This window comes from Podarcis vaucheri, assembly GCF_965113315.1.
Source record: "Podarcis vaucheri genome assembly, chromosome: 13".
NCBI lineage: Eukaryota > Metazoa > Chordata > Lepidosauria > Squamata > Lacertidae > Podarcis > Podarcis vaucheri.
In genome coordinates, this window is record NC_138751.1 from 51,535,164 (window position 1) to 51,551,471 (window position 16,308).

The 16,308-nt window shown below is 42.5% G+C and overlaps 1 long non-coding RNA gene across 1 annotated transcript in view; it reads left to right on the forward strand.

Moving 5' to 3' along the window:
* The first annotated feature begins 567 nt into the window (after positions 1–567).
* Positions 568–16,308, forward strand: part of LOC309516426 — a 43,788-nt gene continuing 28,047 nt past the window's right edge. The window contains exon 1 of the long non-coding RNA XR_014212908.1: positions 568–613. This is a non-coding gene — a long non-coding RNA (uncharacterized lncRNA). The remainder of the gene's footprint in view (positions 614–16,308) is intronic.

Here is a 16,308-nt window from a genome sequence, read left to right on the forward strand (position 1 = left end):
GGCTGATTGGCTGGTGCCATTTGGTTTTTGCCTACTATGTAGCAAATCGTCACAACTTGTAAGGTTGGCGGTTAGGCATTGGTTAAATTGGTGCTTGGAGGGGTAAGTGCCTACCCCTCCAAATGATGCGGAAAGGGAATTCCGTTAAAGGAATCCAGGGGCTTGCCATACAATTTGTCCTTGTCCCCGGAGTCGGACCTGCGGCCGTGCAAGCCCCATCGGAACATGAGGGTGAGAAGGGAGGGACTGATTCCCAGCTTCCTTTCTCACCCAATACTTGTTTCCCACGCTGGCTTCCGTTGGTGTACGGAAGGGCCAGCACTGTCCTTGAGGGCAAGGGCAGATAGTCATAACCAGTGCCTAAGCAACCACTCACATTTTGTATTTAAATAAAGTTGTGGCCAAAATTTATGCCAAAAACCATAAACAAAAATTGATGGAGTGATGTGTGAATTATTTGGTGGGTGGCATTGTGGGACTCAACACGCAACTACCAGACTTTTAGAAGACATCTGAAGGCAGCCCTCTTTAGGGAAGCTTTTAGTGTTTGATGCATTACTGTATTTTAATATTTTGTTGGAAGCTGCCCAGAGTAGCTGGGGAAGCCCAGCCAGTGAGTGGGGTATAAATAAATAAATAAATAATAATAATAATAATAATAATTATTATTATTATTATTATTATTATTATTATTAGTGTGGTGCCTGATTATTTTTATGGTTATTGTTGTCTTTCCTTTTGCTCTTCTTCTGAATGATGCCATGGCCTATGGCTAGTGCAATAAAAAGTTTAACTGAACTGAACTTTATATCCTCCTTTTCTCCCAAGGAGCTCAAGTTCGTGTGGTTCTCCTCCCCCTCCATTTTATCCTTGCAACAACCCTCTCCCAGGTCCTTGCTGGATATTCATAACCACTACACCACACACTGACTGAGGTAACAATGAGTCAGATGCAAAAAAATTCCAGGTTTCCCTTTGCATTTATGGATGTCTGAAAAGAACAGGAAAAGGAGGCCATAACCAGGTCGGCACATGCTGATGTATCAGTTGATTTCTCTACATCTAATGACTGGAGAATGAATGTGTGAAACTGACTCCCTCAGAAAGTGTTTTGCCTCAATGGTTAGAAGAATATATGAGCAAACACTGTTCTAAAGACAACATGCTGATATGTCTAGATTAAGTCTGTAAAGTTGATTCAGAAAACAAAATATTAGTTAAATAACAACATTAAAGATGAGAGTTACAAATTGCAATATAAATAAGAATACAATAAACATAAGAAATGACGAACACTGGTGGAGGGAAGTCACGGAGGTGTAACATTTATGTTTGTATTTTTGTATTGTCGGTATTTGAATGATTGTAGTTGTGTGTGCATTGTATATTATAATAATATAATTTTTAAGAAAGAAAGTATTTTGCCTCTACTGGGTCAAGAACATACATGGAAGTTGATCTACAATGGCTCAATTCACACAGAAATAGGTTAATCATGTAATGTCTTTCACACCAGATCTTTAACATGCATGCAAGAACTATATTTTTCTTTCCTACAGAGATGAATCCCTGCAAATACCAACCTCTGCATTAAAATATGGGGATTTTGTTTTCATGCCATTTCTCTTAGCACATTAACCTAATCAAATATGGCTGTGTTGGGTAGAAGAAATAATTAAGACCCAATAAAGGGCTGAGCGCAGGTCCTACCTGTGAGGGGATTTTGTTTCCCATGATTGTGGGATAAGAAGATGTAGGGGATTGGGGGAGAGAAGAATAATATTTATTTAAGGGGTGCTAATTTTGACAGCAAATCAGCCCTGAGGGCTCACTGGAAGGACAGATCCTGAAGCTGAGGCTCCAATACTTTGGCCACCTCATGAGAAGAGAAGGCTCCCTGGAAAAGACCCTGATGTTGGGAAAGATGGAGGGCACAAGGAGAAGGGGACGACAGAGGACGAGATGGTTGGACAGTGTTCTCGAAGCTACAAACATGAGTCTGACCAACTGCGGGAGGCAGTGGAAGACAGGAGTGCCTGGCATGCTCTGATCCATGGGGTCACAAAGAGTCAGACCCGACTAAATGACTAAACAACAACAAGTTTTGACAGCATTAATGTCTTAAAATATTTGTTTACATTTCCACTACTATTTATTTCAGAATGTACACTCCCTGGGGCAGGGACCTGCCAGACCTGTACTTTGTAAAGCACTGTATATGATACTATATACATAATTGATTACACAAGTCATGAGTGAGCCATAGGAAAATAGGGCGCTTCACTGTATCAGGTCACACAATTCAGATTTTGACTCGAAGCTCGTGTATGGGCACTTTAGCATTATTAATTTACCCCGTCGAAACATTTCACACAGCAAATGACAAGCAGCTGCATAACATCTCAGTGAGGCCACTGAAGCTACTATGTGAAAGTGATGTGCTGTGTTAGATGTGCTGACATGCGGTAGAATTATTATTTGGTGAACCTGCTGAACTATCCAATCATGACATAACAACTTTCGTCTATGTGGGGCAAATGGATTTTTGGCATCTATCTGCAAATGATCACCTCGAGTTCTGTCAAAATGGATCAAAAAAATGCAAGTCGCTTCCAATCCTGCGTCTAGTTGTGCATGCTTCAAAAGTAGTGTCGGATTTACGTATAAGCTAAACAAGCTATAGCTTAGGGCCCCACTCTCTTCGGGGCCCCCAAAAAAATTAAAGGAAAAAACAACAACACCTGGATGTACCTTTCCAAAATATAAGATAAAAAACAAATAATAAAAAACCTACGTACAGCAACAGTGTTTTGTGTTGTGTAGGCTCCTATGATGTAAGTCATGGGCCCTGCCTGCTAGCCTGCTCCCTAAAATATCACTGGTTTGCTCATTTCTATATATAGGGTGCCTACAGTCTTCATGTGCAAATGGCTTTTGATACCTATTAGGTCCATAAATGACCATATAGCATATATTCAACACAAAAAAACAGTGGCAATTTGCTGTTGACAAAGGACAGCTGGACATATAAAGGGCCCCATTACCTCCAGTAGCTTAGGGACTCATCAAACCTTCCGATTGGCAAGCCCAAGTGGCACAGTGGTTTAAACTACAGCGCCACCAGCGTCCCTTATTCCCTATACAGTGGTACCTCAGGTTAAGTACTTAATTCATTCTGGAGGTCCGTTCTTAACATGAAACTGTTCTTAACCTGAAGCACCACTTTAGCTAATGGGGCCTCCTGCTGCTGCAGTGCCGCTGGAGCACAATTTCTGTTCTCATCCTGAAGCAAAGTTCTTAACCCGAGGTACTATTTCTGGGTTATCGGAGTATGTAACCTGAAGCGTATGTAAATTGAGGTACCACTGTAAAAGCCTTTAATTTTTAGACACAAGCAATATGGCTTTGAAAACAAGTTACACTAATGGGACGGCGTCCCACCCCAACCATTGATTGAAGTGTTGTGATATCATGGAATGTTCCAAACTAAGCCCGCATGTACATGGGTTATATAGGTGGGTTCCATGTGGAGCATCTATTACCAGCAGGCTTATGATGAAGACGGGGCTGTCATCTACTTTTCTAAAAGAACAAGTATCTGAACTGAGCCCTAATCTTGATTTCATTAGAAACTGAGTTGCCCAGAACCAAGAGTATGTTGCTCATGAAAACACCGTCAATTTTAACTCTGAATCAGAGCTTGGTTTTCAGACTGACAGATTACATTCTTAAACCACTCTCTTCTTGCAAAATGTACATTTGGATCTGTGTCTTAAAGTACATACAGACTTGCTGACACTTTGGGTGCTATTTGCAAAGCCATTAACTAATTCAGAGTGTTAGGCTTGTCTTTCTTTCTTGAGAAAATATGAGTTCAAAAGGAACTGTACTTTTAGCGTAATTTCAGAAGCCATTACTCTACATTAATAGCAGAATAAAACCTTAGAGAAGCTACTCAAATAGCTTTGTAATTTTTTGTCTTTTATGGCTTCCCTGGAAAACATTTTCCCCTCAGAAGAATTTAGATATAGATTCCACCAGTTCATAAAGCAGCTAGGGCTATGCAGCAGATTTGGCTAAGTCCCAGCTTCCAAACCAAATTAGGCATATTCAAAGGGCCTTGAATGAGTTGGGTACAGATAGCCACAAATCACTACAGTTTGGGTTGGGTGGCCTAGAGTGATTTATAAAAAAAGGTAAAGGGACCCCTGACGATTAGGTCTAGTCGTGGCTGACTCTGGAGCTGCGGCACTCATCTCGCTTTACTGCCCAAGGGAGTCGGCGTACAGCTTCGGGGTCATGTGGCCAGCATGACTAAGCCACTTCTGGTGAACCAGAGCAGCACACAGAAACACTGTTTACCTTTCTGCCAGAGCAGTACCTAATTATCTACTTGCACTTTGACGTGCTTTTGAACTGCTAGGTTGGCAGGAGCAGGGACCGAGCAACGGGAGCTCACCCCGTCATGGGGATTTGAACCACCGACCTTCTGATCGGCAAGTCCTAGGCTCTGTGGTTTAACCCACAGCACCACCCTTGTCCCTTAGAGTGATGTATAGATGGTATCTAACTCCAGTTAAATTAGCAAACTTGTACAAAACTAAAGAAAATAAGTGTTGGAAATGTAAAACAATAGAAAGTACTCCCTCCCCCATATGTGGTGGGGTTGCAAAACTGAGAGAGAAGACACCATGAATCCTTTGTCTTTACATAGTGTGGAAATAAATACGTAGATTAGCTCTACGATGTCTCACGCTTCTTGCTGTGTTATGGTAGAAGATTAGTGTGCATATATTATTTGATATATGTCGCTGAAGCACACTGGAGAAGAAGGGAAATGCCTTCCAGAGCTGCGCATACCGGAGGACGCTAGGAGTTTGGGGGCTACAGGGGCACCCCAGGGTATTTTCCAGCAGCCCTCACTTTCAAACATACTTTATCCCTGTACTCACATTTCCATGTTATCACTGTTCTTGCTTCTGCTGGGAAAGGTCTGTGTGCCACTTCTGGAGAAGCACAGGTGCTAAGGTGGGCATAGAAGGACCTCATTGGTGCGAATGAGTTGCGATGTGCTCAGAATTGACAGGCTCACAAAGTCAACAGGGAAACAGTTATACTAGGAAATTACTTTTTATGCCTCTGTATGCATAAGATAATGGGACACGGGTGGTGCTGTGGGTTAAACCACAGAGCCTAGGAATTGCCGTTCAGAAGGTCGACGGTTCGAATCCCCACGACGGGGTGAGCTCCTGTTGCTCGGTCCCTGCTCCTGCCAACCTAGCAGTTCGAAAGCATGTCAAGGTGCAAGTAGATAAATAGGTACCACTCCAGCGGGAAGGTAAATGGCATTTCCGTGCACTGCTCTGGTTTGCCAGAAGAGGCTTAGTCATGCTGGCCACATGACCCGGAAGCTGTACGCTGGCTACCTCGGCCAATAAAGCGAGATGAGCACCGCAACCCCGGAGTCGGCCACTACTGGACCTAATGGTCAGGGGTCCCATTACCTTTACCTTATGCATAAGATGGCAGACTTCAGCCCACAAGAGACAGACAGCATAGAGGAGTGGTTAGAATGGACTAGACCCCCCATCTGTGAAGCTCACTAGATGACTGTGGCCATCTCAGTGTAACCTACCTCACAAGGTAGTTGTGGGGAATAAATGAGGAGGGGGAGAACATTGCACAAGTCTGAACTCTTTAAAGAAAAGGTAGGATATAAAAGCAATAAATAAACTTAGCTGTTGGGGTGGTGGCGGCCATTGCTGAAATTATGCAAGACAATTTTGGTACTCGGTGGAATAAAAAAGCACCTCCCCACAATTATCCCTAATTTTAATGAAATCATAGCCCCCACCAGCCTTCCAAAAACAGTAGCTTTGCAGACCCACACTAAAAGTCAGAGGTCTCAGCCCCCCTGTTCCACCCCCTGTTACTGAGCACTGGAAACAATATCATTAAAATTGCAGCAATGGATCAATTATACATTCAGCGCAGCAAAAAACCCAGAAAACTTATGAGACTTGAAATTGATTAGAATTAATATTTGAAGTATTTAATTGCTTAGATGCTTTAATTTGTATAAACCCATAGACAAAGAACTTTTTTTGTAAAAGAGGAATTTGAATGTCAAATGCAGCCTGTCAGCTTGTCTTATTATCTCCTAGCGTGATCGAGTGAATGTTTTCATCTCCTATACATCCAGTACAGTACTTGCGTTAACTCTGCATTTTCTATTATTATGCAGTTTATTAGAATGAAAAAGTTGAACATATGCTAAACAATTCCCACTGTGACAATGAAATGACAGAAGGGGGAACATTTCAAGGGCTAAAAAGCAGTCATTAGACACACTGGCGCTGTATCTTTTGCAGGATTGAGTTAAAACTGCTCAGACATTTCTGTGATTTTCAACGGGGGGGGGGAATCCACCTGTTCTGATGGTTTTTTCAGTATTTGTTGACTATTCATTTACATTGCCTTGTATTTGTTTCTCTTTTCCACTGCTGCGTCACGTAGCCAAAGGTTTTGTGTGGACTGGGATATCCCAGGTGACTGACCCAGGAAGCCTTATCTTCCTCCAGATCACCCCAATTTCCCACAATATCTAGATTCATACAGGCTTCTGACTCTTTAGTTTCTTTAGCTACCCCCTTTCATCTATACACCTGCACATGTTTTCTTCTCAGGGTGGAAGTGGGTGCAAACCACTGAAATCAGTGGAGAAATCCAGAATGATCAACCTCCCCATATTATAGATTGACTAGGGAAGTTGGAGTGACTTAGGTGCAGTTGCTTATGACAGTCATGAAGTTACATTTCATTGCTAATATTGTAGGCTGAGGCTGGTCCAGCCAAAAATCCCCCATATAAAACACACACCAAGTCCCAACAAATGTTAGTCTACTGTCTCCCCACTCCGGAAAGAGTCCTTCCCGTAGTCTGATTCTGCCAGTTTGCAATTTTAAATGTTCTAAAAACCCACTTTTTCACATGATATAAGGGTTAGCAATTCCACTCCTCCGATGTTGCAGATGGGATTGTTGTAAATTACATGCCGGTCTGGGACGAATCTGGGAAAGGAAGACGGTCTTATCTCTTCCGCTGTGGGTACTATTACACTGTACTTTCGCTTTTCTTTATTTCTGTTTGTTCTCTTGGAGCTGGAGAGAATGGACGTCATTATGCTTTTGTCTGTACATAGTGTGTGAATATGGGACGCGGGTGGCACTGTGGGTTAAACCACAGAGCCTAGGACTTGCTGATCAGAAGGTTGGCAGTTCGAATCCCCGCAACGGGGTGAGCTTCTGTTGCTTGGTCCCTGCTCCTGCCAACCTAGCAGTTCGAAAGCACATCAAAGTACAAGTAGATAAATAGGTACCGCTCCAACGGGAAGGTAAATGGCGTTTCCATGACTGCTCTGGTTTGCCAGAAGCGGCTTAATCATGCTGGCCACATGACCCAGAAGCTGTACACTGGCTCCCTCGGCCAATAAAGCGAGATGAGTGTCGCAACCCCAGAGTTGGCCACGACTGGACATAATGGTCAGGGGTCCCTTTACCTTTTTAGTGTGTGAATAAATAGTAGATTAGCTCTCCGAGGTCTCATGCTTCTTGCTGTGTTCTGCCAGATTAGTGTGCATATACCAGCTGGTATATGTTGCTAGAAGCGCACTGGAAGAGAAGGGAGATGTATTTTCCAGAGCTGCACGTACCGGAGGACACTCAGAGTTTGGGGGGCTTGCAGGCACCCGCAGGGTATTTCCCCAACAATAAGAACTTAGTGAGAAAGAACATCATCACCTCTTCTTAGTGCTACCTTTCATTTCTGGATATGTCCAATCTTAGAACCTAAAGTGAGGCAAGAGATGACTGGGAAGGCAACTTTCAGGGTTGTAGCACCCCATTTCTGGGATTTTGCCCATACTCTCATCCTCCAAGCACCAAGACTACTATTGTTTCAGCACCAAGAAAATGCCTATTTTCTTTTCCCCCAGGCTCCCTATACTGTTCAACTGATGGTTTCAGCAGGTCAGGTAATCATCCATTTATGATTGCCAGGAAGCTTAATGGTGTTATGATTGAAACAAAAAACAAAAAAATCCTTCCAGTAGCACCTTAGAGACGAACTAAGTTTGTCATTGTTATGAACTTTCGTGTGCATGCACACTTCTTCAGATACACTGAAACAGAAGTCACCAGACCCTTATATATAGTGAGAGGGTGGGGAGGGGTATTACTCAGAAGGGTGGTGGGAATGGGTGATTGGCTGATAGGTGTGGTAAACCTGTTGACAACTGTAAACGGCTACAATTGGTCTTACAGGAAAAAGCAAGGGGTGAGATGGCTAAAAGTAGCTTTATCATATATAATGCGATAAGAATCCAACATAGTTCTCGTTACAGGTAGGTAGCCGTGTTGGTCTGCCATAGTCCAGTTGGTAAGACCAACTGCAATCGTTAACAGTCGTCAAAAAGGTTTACCACACCTATCAGCCAATCACCCATTCCCACCACCCTTCTGATCATCTAATGTTTATTGGATGGATTTTCCCCAAACTTGATTTTTGAACTTGGAATTTATTGTTATTCACACTTTTACACTGTATTTTATGCTGTTTTTTTTGTTGTATCACAATTAAGTGTTTTAAATTTGTTGTTAGCCGTCCTGAGCCCGGTTTTCTGAACCAGGAAGGGTGGGGTATAAATAAAAATTTATTATTATTTATTATAAGAACCCACTGCAACATGAAAAAAGAGTTAAGATTAGGAGCAGAGAAAGAGAAGGGGGGAGAATAGAGAATTAGAGAGAAGCAGGCATTGTGGAACATCTTGCTGTATTTTCTACAAATGACTACAAGCATAGGGTTAAATAAAACTACCAGCATTTTGACTTGTGCCCAGAAATAGACCAGCAGCACGTGTAGCTTACTGGTGGAGATATGTTCCCTCAGCCAGTCCCATTTAATAGCCTAGTATCTCTGTTTTGTACCAACTGAAATTCTTATAAATCTTCAAAGTCAGCCCCTGCAAAGACTGCATTGCAGTAAATCTTTGGCTACCAGGCTCCAGCACCACCACCGTGTCTCAGGATCTCATCCTCAGAAGACCTAGCAAACTTAGCTGTAAGCAGAATCTACATTATTATCCTAGAACTCCAGTGGCACTGATTCTTGTTTGTTGCTGTCCTGGCTAGCTGGCTGACTCACCATGACTGCATTCAGACATCACTTTATTACATTTCCCTGGTGTTTTCTTACTCGATAATTTCCACACTGTATGCAATCCTTCACACCATGTAAATGACACCTGGAAAACTAGCAAAGGTTTACTGCTCATTTCTGTGCTTTTGCAGGAAAACACCTCTTGCAAACCCAGGGAATCTTGGGAGTTTCGCACTGTAATTTCCCGTGTTGAAATGTCGGGTGGCATTCAGACATACCATTCTGTCCTGTCTTATAAAACTTTGTGTTGCATAGTGGTAGAATATTGATCAAAAAGCCACATAATGCCATAAGTAACAAAGTGTAAATAAAAATTGAAACCAGGATAAAAGTGCTGGTGTTATAATGTGTGTGTGTGTTGCTTTTGTTTGTTACCATGTTATGTATTTTTTGCATTTTTATATTGTAAACCACCCTGTGATCTTCAGAAATTAAATTAAATACATACATAATCAGGAAAGCTAACTCAATAATATCTGCAACGGAATGTCCTGCTGCTCACATTCTGCTAATGTTTCAGGGAAATGCTGTCTCTATTCAAAAGATTCTGTTGCCAGTCCACTTGGGTTCTGTTCATGGAACAGAGAAGTGCCATCATGTCTTTTGCCTCAGGCAGCTAAAAGTCTTGTTCATACAATACTGGGAACTGAGCTTGGAATGACAACACAATACAATGGTACCTCTGGTTGCGAACTTAATTCATTCCAGAGGTCCATTCTTAAGCTGAAACCATTCTTATCCTGAGGTGTGCATTGGCTAATGGGCGTCCCGCTGCGTGGGCGCCTCTGGTGCGTGATTTCCATTCGCATCCTGGGGCAAGGTTCACAACCAGGAGCAGCTACTTCCGGGTTAGTGAGCTTGTAACCTGAAGTGTTTGTAACCAGAAGTGTTCGTAGCCAGAGGTACCACTGTAGTTGAGTTGAGCCCTTGGAATGGGCAACCTGTATAGCTTGGGGACTGTCCTTAGCTCACTTTATACTTGCCTCTGGGGCAATTGTCCAATTCCAGAAAAATGCCGAACTCACCCCAATCCTACCCGCCCCACATGCCTGGTGGATTGATGTTAAGCAAATGCTAACCTCCACTCTCATCATCCCCGTTTCCAATCTCACCCATGCATTTGAGACACATCTGGGGACTTGGAGGAGAGCTCTAAGAAGTCTAGATTGAACTCTCTCAAGGGGGAGAAAGCAGAGAAAGGCGGACCCAAAAAGGAACCATACAGGAGTTGTGCCAAAGTTTTGGCCTTGTATAATTTTAGAGCTACGGGGACGAAGAAGCCCCCTTGTGCTCTGAAGAATTTAAGAACGCAATTTGTGTTTTTTTTCCGCTGAACTCCCGATGGAGTTTATATGTAGTTTGTTGGTTCCTGAGGCCTGTACCACCATTCCCAGATGCTTGTAGTTTGTGACTTGTTCTAATTTATGGCCTTGGAGTTCCCAGCTTCTAAGCTTTGGTTTTTTTTAGCCAAAAGCGAGTATCTTGGTCTTTTGATAGTTGATTTTGAGACATTCAGATTCACAGTATTCACATGCCTAGTAATAACATGAACCCCCCATCCCACAATAAAACAACAACAATCAAGACACATGAATGTCACCTCGTGTTTAACATAATGTGTTGTTGGGCCCTGGGTAACGAGAAATTGGTCTTGTCATAGCAGTTGGAAGAATAAAAGCAGAAATGTTGTTCCTTAAATATGTGTTTCTCAAAGGTAATATAAAGATCAAAAGAGGAAGCAGAGTAAAACAAGAATAGTGGAGAACAGAATAGAGGAGACAAACCTATCATCAAGCAATCTGCTCTGCTGTCATCACAAATCATCATCAATGTAAAACGGCTACACGCTTACCTTCATATGGAAAGTATCAGCCCACCTCCCATTTGAATTCAGAGTGTCAGGACAAAAAGGGTTGTTTCACAAAGTGATGAAGATCACCTCAGTTTTTATTCTGTCCAAATTGGACAGTGCTGCAGTTTGCAAAGTTGCTTTATGGAAATTTTTTTTTCCCTTGGAATATGTATGTCCAAAAGTTGTTGTTTTTTTAAACATTGTATTCCTGGCCCCCTCCCCCAGGGCAAACTTTATTTGAAGATGTGAAGGAATCATCTAGTTTCTGAGGTATAGTTTTTATTTTAAAAAATGTATAAAGGGATTTATGCATAGTTGAATATAAAGAGGATAAATGTCATGAGTTCTGCTGTGGAGCTATAGTGTATCCATGGGGGGCTGAGCGACATTTCAACTGTTGTTCTTTACAGTGGATCAGGGTTCATTCTGAGAGTGAGGTTTCTGTTTCTATAGAGATGAGCCAAGACATCAGAAAGTAGTAAATTCTAACTGGTCAGTCTATGTCTTCCTACCAGATTATAGTTATAGGCCAATGAGGGGACAGATTTCTGCCCAAATTGAAATGATTGGCTAAGAAGGCTATCTTTTGTAGGGTTCTAGTCTCTTATAACCCTAGCATGTTTGAATCTAATTAGTGCATGAAGGGGTTAAACCATAGAGGAAGCTGTTACGATATAGAAGCAATGCGGCCGCGAGCTGCTGCTAGCTTGGAAGCAAAACATAATGGGAATGTTGGGATTGTTCCGTGGGAAACAAAGGGACAGTCTTTTCACAGTGCGAAGCACCAGAATTAGCTCACAGTGTAATATGAGCTGTACAGGAAGTATGGGTGGAGTTTGTCTCTCTGCTGTTGGAGTTTGAAGAGAGCAGACGTGTTTCTCTGTAACGCTGCAAAGACAGAAATAAAGGCATGTAAATACGTTTCTGTCTATCTCTTTCCCCTGCCCCTGGGGGGGGCAGGAAAGAGTGGTGTGTTCTTCTCACGCTGAGAAGGATCGCCTATCGCGACCTTGCCTGGATCTTGCCGGGAATGCAGACAGGGAGGTCAACCGGAGATTCAAGCCGGGTGCCTGGAGAGTGGCCAGTTTCTCCTGAAGGCAGGCTTAAATCCCGACAGAAGCTGCCCTGCTAGGCATAGCCTATTGTCATCACTTCCCACCATGAGTAGAAATAGGTCACCAAGCCCTTGTTATCTCTCTCTCTCCATGTGGATTTCAGGATGTAAAGAGCTCTGAGGTGCTTCATCCAACCTCATGGCTTTACCCAGCCTCTTTTGTTTCCAGAATGGAATCTGAAACTAGCATATTTCTCTACCAGTAGTTTATAATCTTTTGTAACTAAGCAACCCTTTTGACTGCCTGTGCATCTTTTCTGACTGCTGTATGGAAAAGCACAGGAATCTTACCTTTAAAGAGTTTTGTAAGTAAACCATTTTGTGACTTACCAAACATGTGGTCTATCTTTATTATGGGGAAGTGGTGTAGCTTAGAAGGTACCAAAAAAAAAAAAAAAATAAGAGCGAAAGAGAGCTTTGAAAAAGGGACATTTTGGGACTCACTGAAAGGGCACATTTTAAAAGTTATGCAGCTTATATTTCCATGTATTTCTTTGTTGTATGTTTTGCAACATTAAATCTCTGCTGGGGTTCTCTCCCCAAAGAGTACTTGGCCCAAACGTTGTCTTTGGATTGCAAAATTCCAAAATCTTTATGGTGAGAATAATTGTCTAGGCTCTGGCCAAAAACTGAGACCAGGGTGTCTGGTATGTAGGAACAGTGGAAGTTGGAGTCATGCAGTGGACATCAAGTCACCTAGAGAGGCTTGACAAGTCTGGGAAGAGGCAAGAGCTGAGGTCACTGTCTAGAACTGAGGTAGAAGGTCTGAAGGAAAGAGTGCATGACTCAAGAGGTAGCCTTCAGGAGAGCTCTTCAGCCAAGAGTCTGTGGGATTGCTGAGGCAACAGTGGCTGCTGAACCACTGCAGCGTAAGTCCTGTGAGAATCATGAGACTCTAGAGAGAAGAGGTCATAGAGTTGATTGGAAGTATAGTTCTTGGTGCAGAGTTGATCATGTTAACTGGGAAAGTGTGATGTGAGGGATTTACTGTATTTTTCACTCTATAAGACGCACCAGACCACAAGACGCACCTAGTTTTGGGAGGAGGAAAACAAGAAAAAAAACATTCTGAATCTCAGAAGCCAGAAGAGCAAGAGGGATCGCTGCGCAGTGAAAGCAGCAATCCCTCTTGCTGTTCTGGCTTCTGGGATAGCTGCGCAGCCTGCATTCGCTCCATAAGACGCACACACATTTCCCCTTACTTTTTAGGAGGGAAAAAGTGAGTCTTATAGAGCAAAAAATACGGTAGTTTTTGAATAGGGGAAGAAACAGACACTCAAATAACTATCTCAAAGGGAAAGTAACATTGAATTGCATTGGCTGTTTCGTTTTAAGATTAAAGTAACCCTATACTGATGTTGGGAAAGATTGAGGGCGCAAGGAGAAGGGGACGACAGAGGACAAGATGGTTGGACAGTGTTCTGCATATAAACATTACCATCGGTTTCTATTAATATATAATCACTTTTTTACTGTACGTTGGGTCTCTGTGTTATTTTGTTCAACACTTATACACTTACTATGCAGAGAAAGAAAATAAATGGTACTGAGATACATGGTGGCAGCATTGACAAAGTGATAAGGAAAATAAGTAATAGGTCAGAGCAGGAGAAACTAAAGTGCAAGATACCCCAAACACAACAATAAGTAACAAAGAAGGAGTGGAGGAGGTCTCCACATAACATATATAACTTCAAAACTTTCTCATGCTTTTCCTGTAATGTAATGCAACACAAAAGCCTAAGATCTCCATGATGTGAATTAACAGCAGCATGGAACCTAACAGTTAGTTTAAGCATAGCCCAAGGCCCTGGTCTGTTAGGGGAGGTGTAGCTAGTTTAGAATCATAGAGTTGGAAGAGACCACAAGGGTCATCGAGTCCAACCCCCTGCCAAGCAGGAAACACCATCAGAGCACTCCTGACATATGGTTGTCAAGCCTCTGCTTAAAGACCTCCAAAGTAGGAGACTCCACCACACTCCTTGGCAGCAAATTCCACTGTCGAACAGCTCTTACTGTCAGGAAGTTCTTCCTAATGTTTAGGTGGAATCTTCTTTCTTGTAGTTTGGATCCATTGCTCCGTGTCCGCTTCTCTGGAGCAGCAGAAAACAACCTTTCTCCCTCCTCTATGTGACATCCTTTTATATATTTGAACATGGCTATCATATCACCCCTTAACCTCCTCTTCTCCAGGCTAAACATGCCCAGCTCCCTTAGCCGTTCCTCATAAGGCATCGTTTCCAGGCCTTTGACCATTTTGGTTGCCCTCCTCTGGACACGTTCCAGTTTGTCAGTGTCCTTCTTGAACTGTGGTGCCCAGAACTGGACACAGTACTCCAGGTGAGGTCTGACCAGAGCAGAAAACAGTGGCACTATTACTTCCCTTGATCTAGATGCTATACTCCTATTGATGCAGCCCAGAATTGCATTGGCTTTTTTAGCTGCCGCGTCACACTGTTGGCTCATGTCAAGTTTGTGGTCAACCAAGACTCCTAGATCCTTTTCACATGTACTGCTCTCAAGCCAGGTTTGCAAGAGGCAGCAGAGTTGAACCTCCAACTGCATGCATGCAGCTTCCTGGAGACCAAATGCAAATCAGCTGCACTGTAGTCTTAATAGAGGAGTGAAAGGAGGATACTCAAGAGGCTCCGGCTCTTCCTTAGACCTCAACCCAAATCAAGCAGGCTCTGGGCTCCTTTCTGAAACACCAAACTGAGGATTGAATGAAACTTAGTGGTAGGCATTATCTGTCTGTCTCGAGAGACAATGGAGTGCGCCTCCAGGGGTGAAGTCAAACCACTGGAGACATGTATACACCCAGCAACTTACACTGGAGGCTTGTCGAAGGTTATCTAGTAGCCTCCTATCACAGGTGACTTCTTGTACCGCTTTGCTCCAGTGTTCAGAAGCTGAAAATATATTTTCATTGCTAAATTCAAAATGGTTCTGAATAACTGCAGTTGTTTACTTGCTGAGTGCAAGAGAATCAAAACTGTTTCAATGCTATTATAGAATCAGGGGGGATATAATAGTTAAAGGTGCAATATTCAGTATTTACTGTTTGGAAGAGTTCTGCATTCATGCTTGCAGTGCTGACAAGGCTAAAAATAAAGCAAAGCATAAATTTTGTGGGGTCCCAAGCCCCAACTATATTTGTTAAGATCAATCATTAATGCACTGTAGAGATGCAAATAAAGGAAGGAGCTATGGCAGTTCATGTAAACGGCATCTTTCAAGAAATACATCGCACTAAATTTATATTTTAGTTTAGTATCTAGATGCAGTAGAAGCCAATGGAAATAATGGGTCATAACATTATCATAAAGACCCACCATATCCTTGTTCTTGTATATAGTGCTTTTTAAAAAGAAAAAAGAAAAAGTGTTGGTACTCACCATGAAGTTGTTACAGAAAGTGCCACAATTTTAACCTGCGGGGGGGGGGGACAGCTGCCAGTACTGCATACCTTTGAATACCCCCCAGAAAAAGCACTGTTTGTATATCAGATATCAGGGAGGGTATAGGTGGCATATTTACATTATTGTTGTCGTTAATTAAATTTGTACACCGCCCTTCATCCATAGATATTAGCGTGGTTCCCAGCATAAAAATACCACAAGGAGACGAGGAGGGAGAATTAATTTCAGTTCGAATTTAAAGCCAAATCTATCAAATCCATGTTTTTTGAAACAATGTGAGAAACACAGACATCTTTTTGAAATTCACAGTTATCTAAATTTTATGATGCAGTCTTCCAACCAACCAGTATTTGCAAATATACAAATGCTGGGGGAAATGGGCATAAAAATTGATAAATTAGTGAAAATAGCATACAAAATGCATTATACAGGCAGTGACAATTGATGCACAGCGATCAACATGGGGCATGGGTAGGCAAACTAAGGCCCGGGGGCCGAATCCGGCCCAATCGCCTTCTAAATCTGGCCTGCGGACAGACCGGGAATCAGCGTGTTTTTACATGAGTAGAATGTGTCCTTTTATTTAGAATGCACCTATGGGTTATTTGTGGAACATAGGAATTTGTTTTTGTTTGTTTTTTCCAAAATATAGCCCGGCCCCCCACAAGGTCTGAAGGACAGTGGACCAGCCCCCTGCTGAAAAA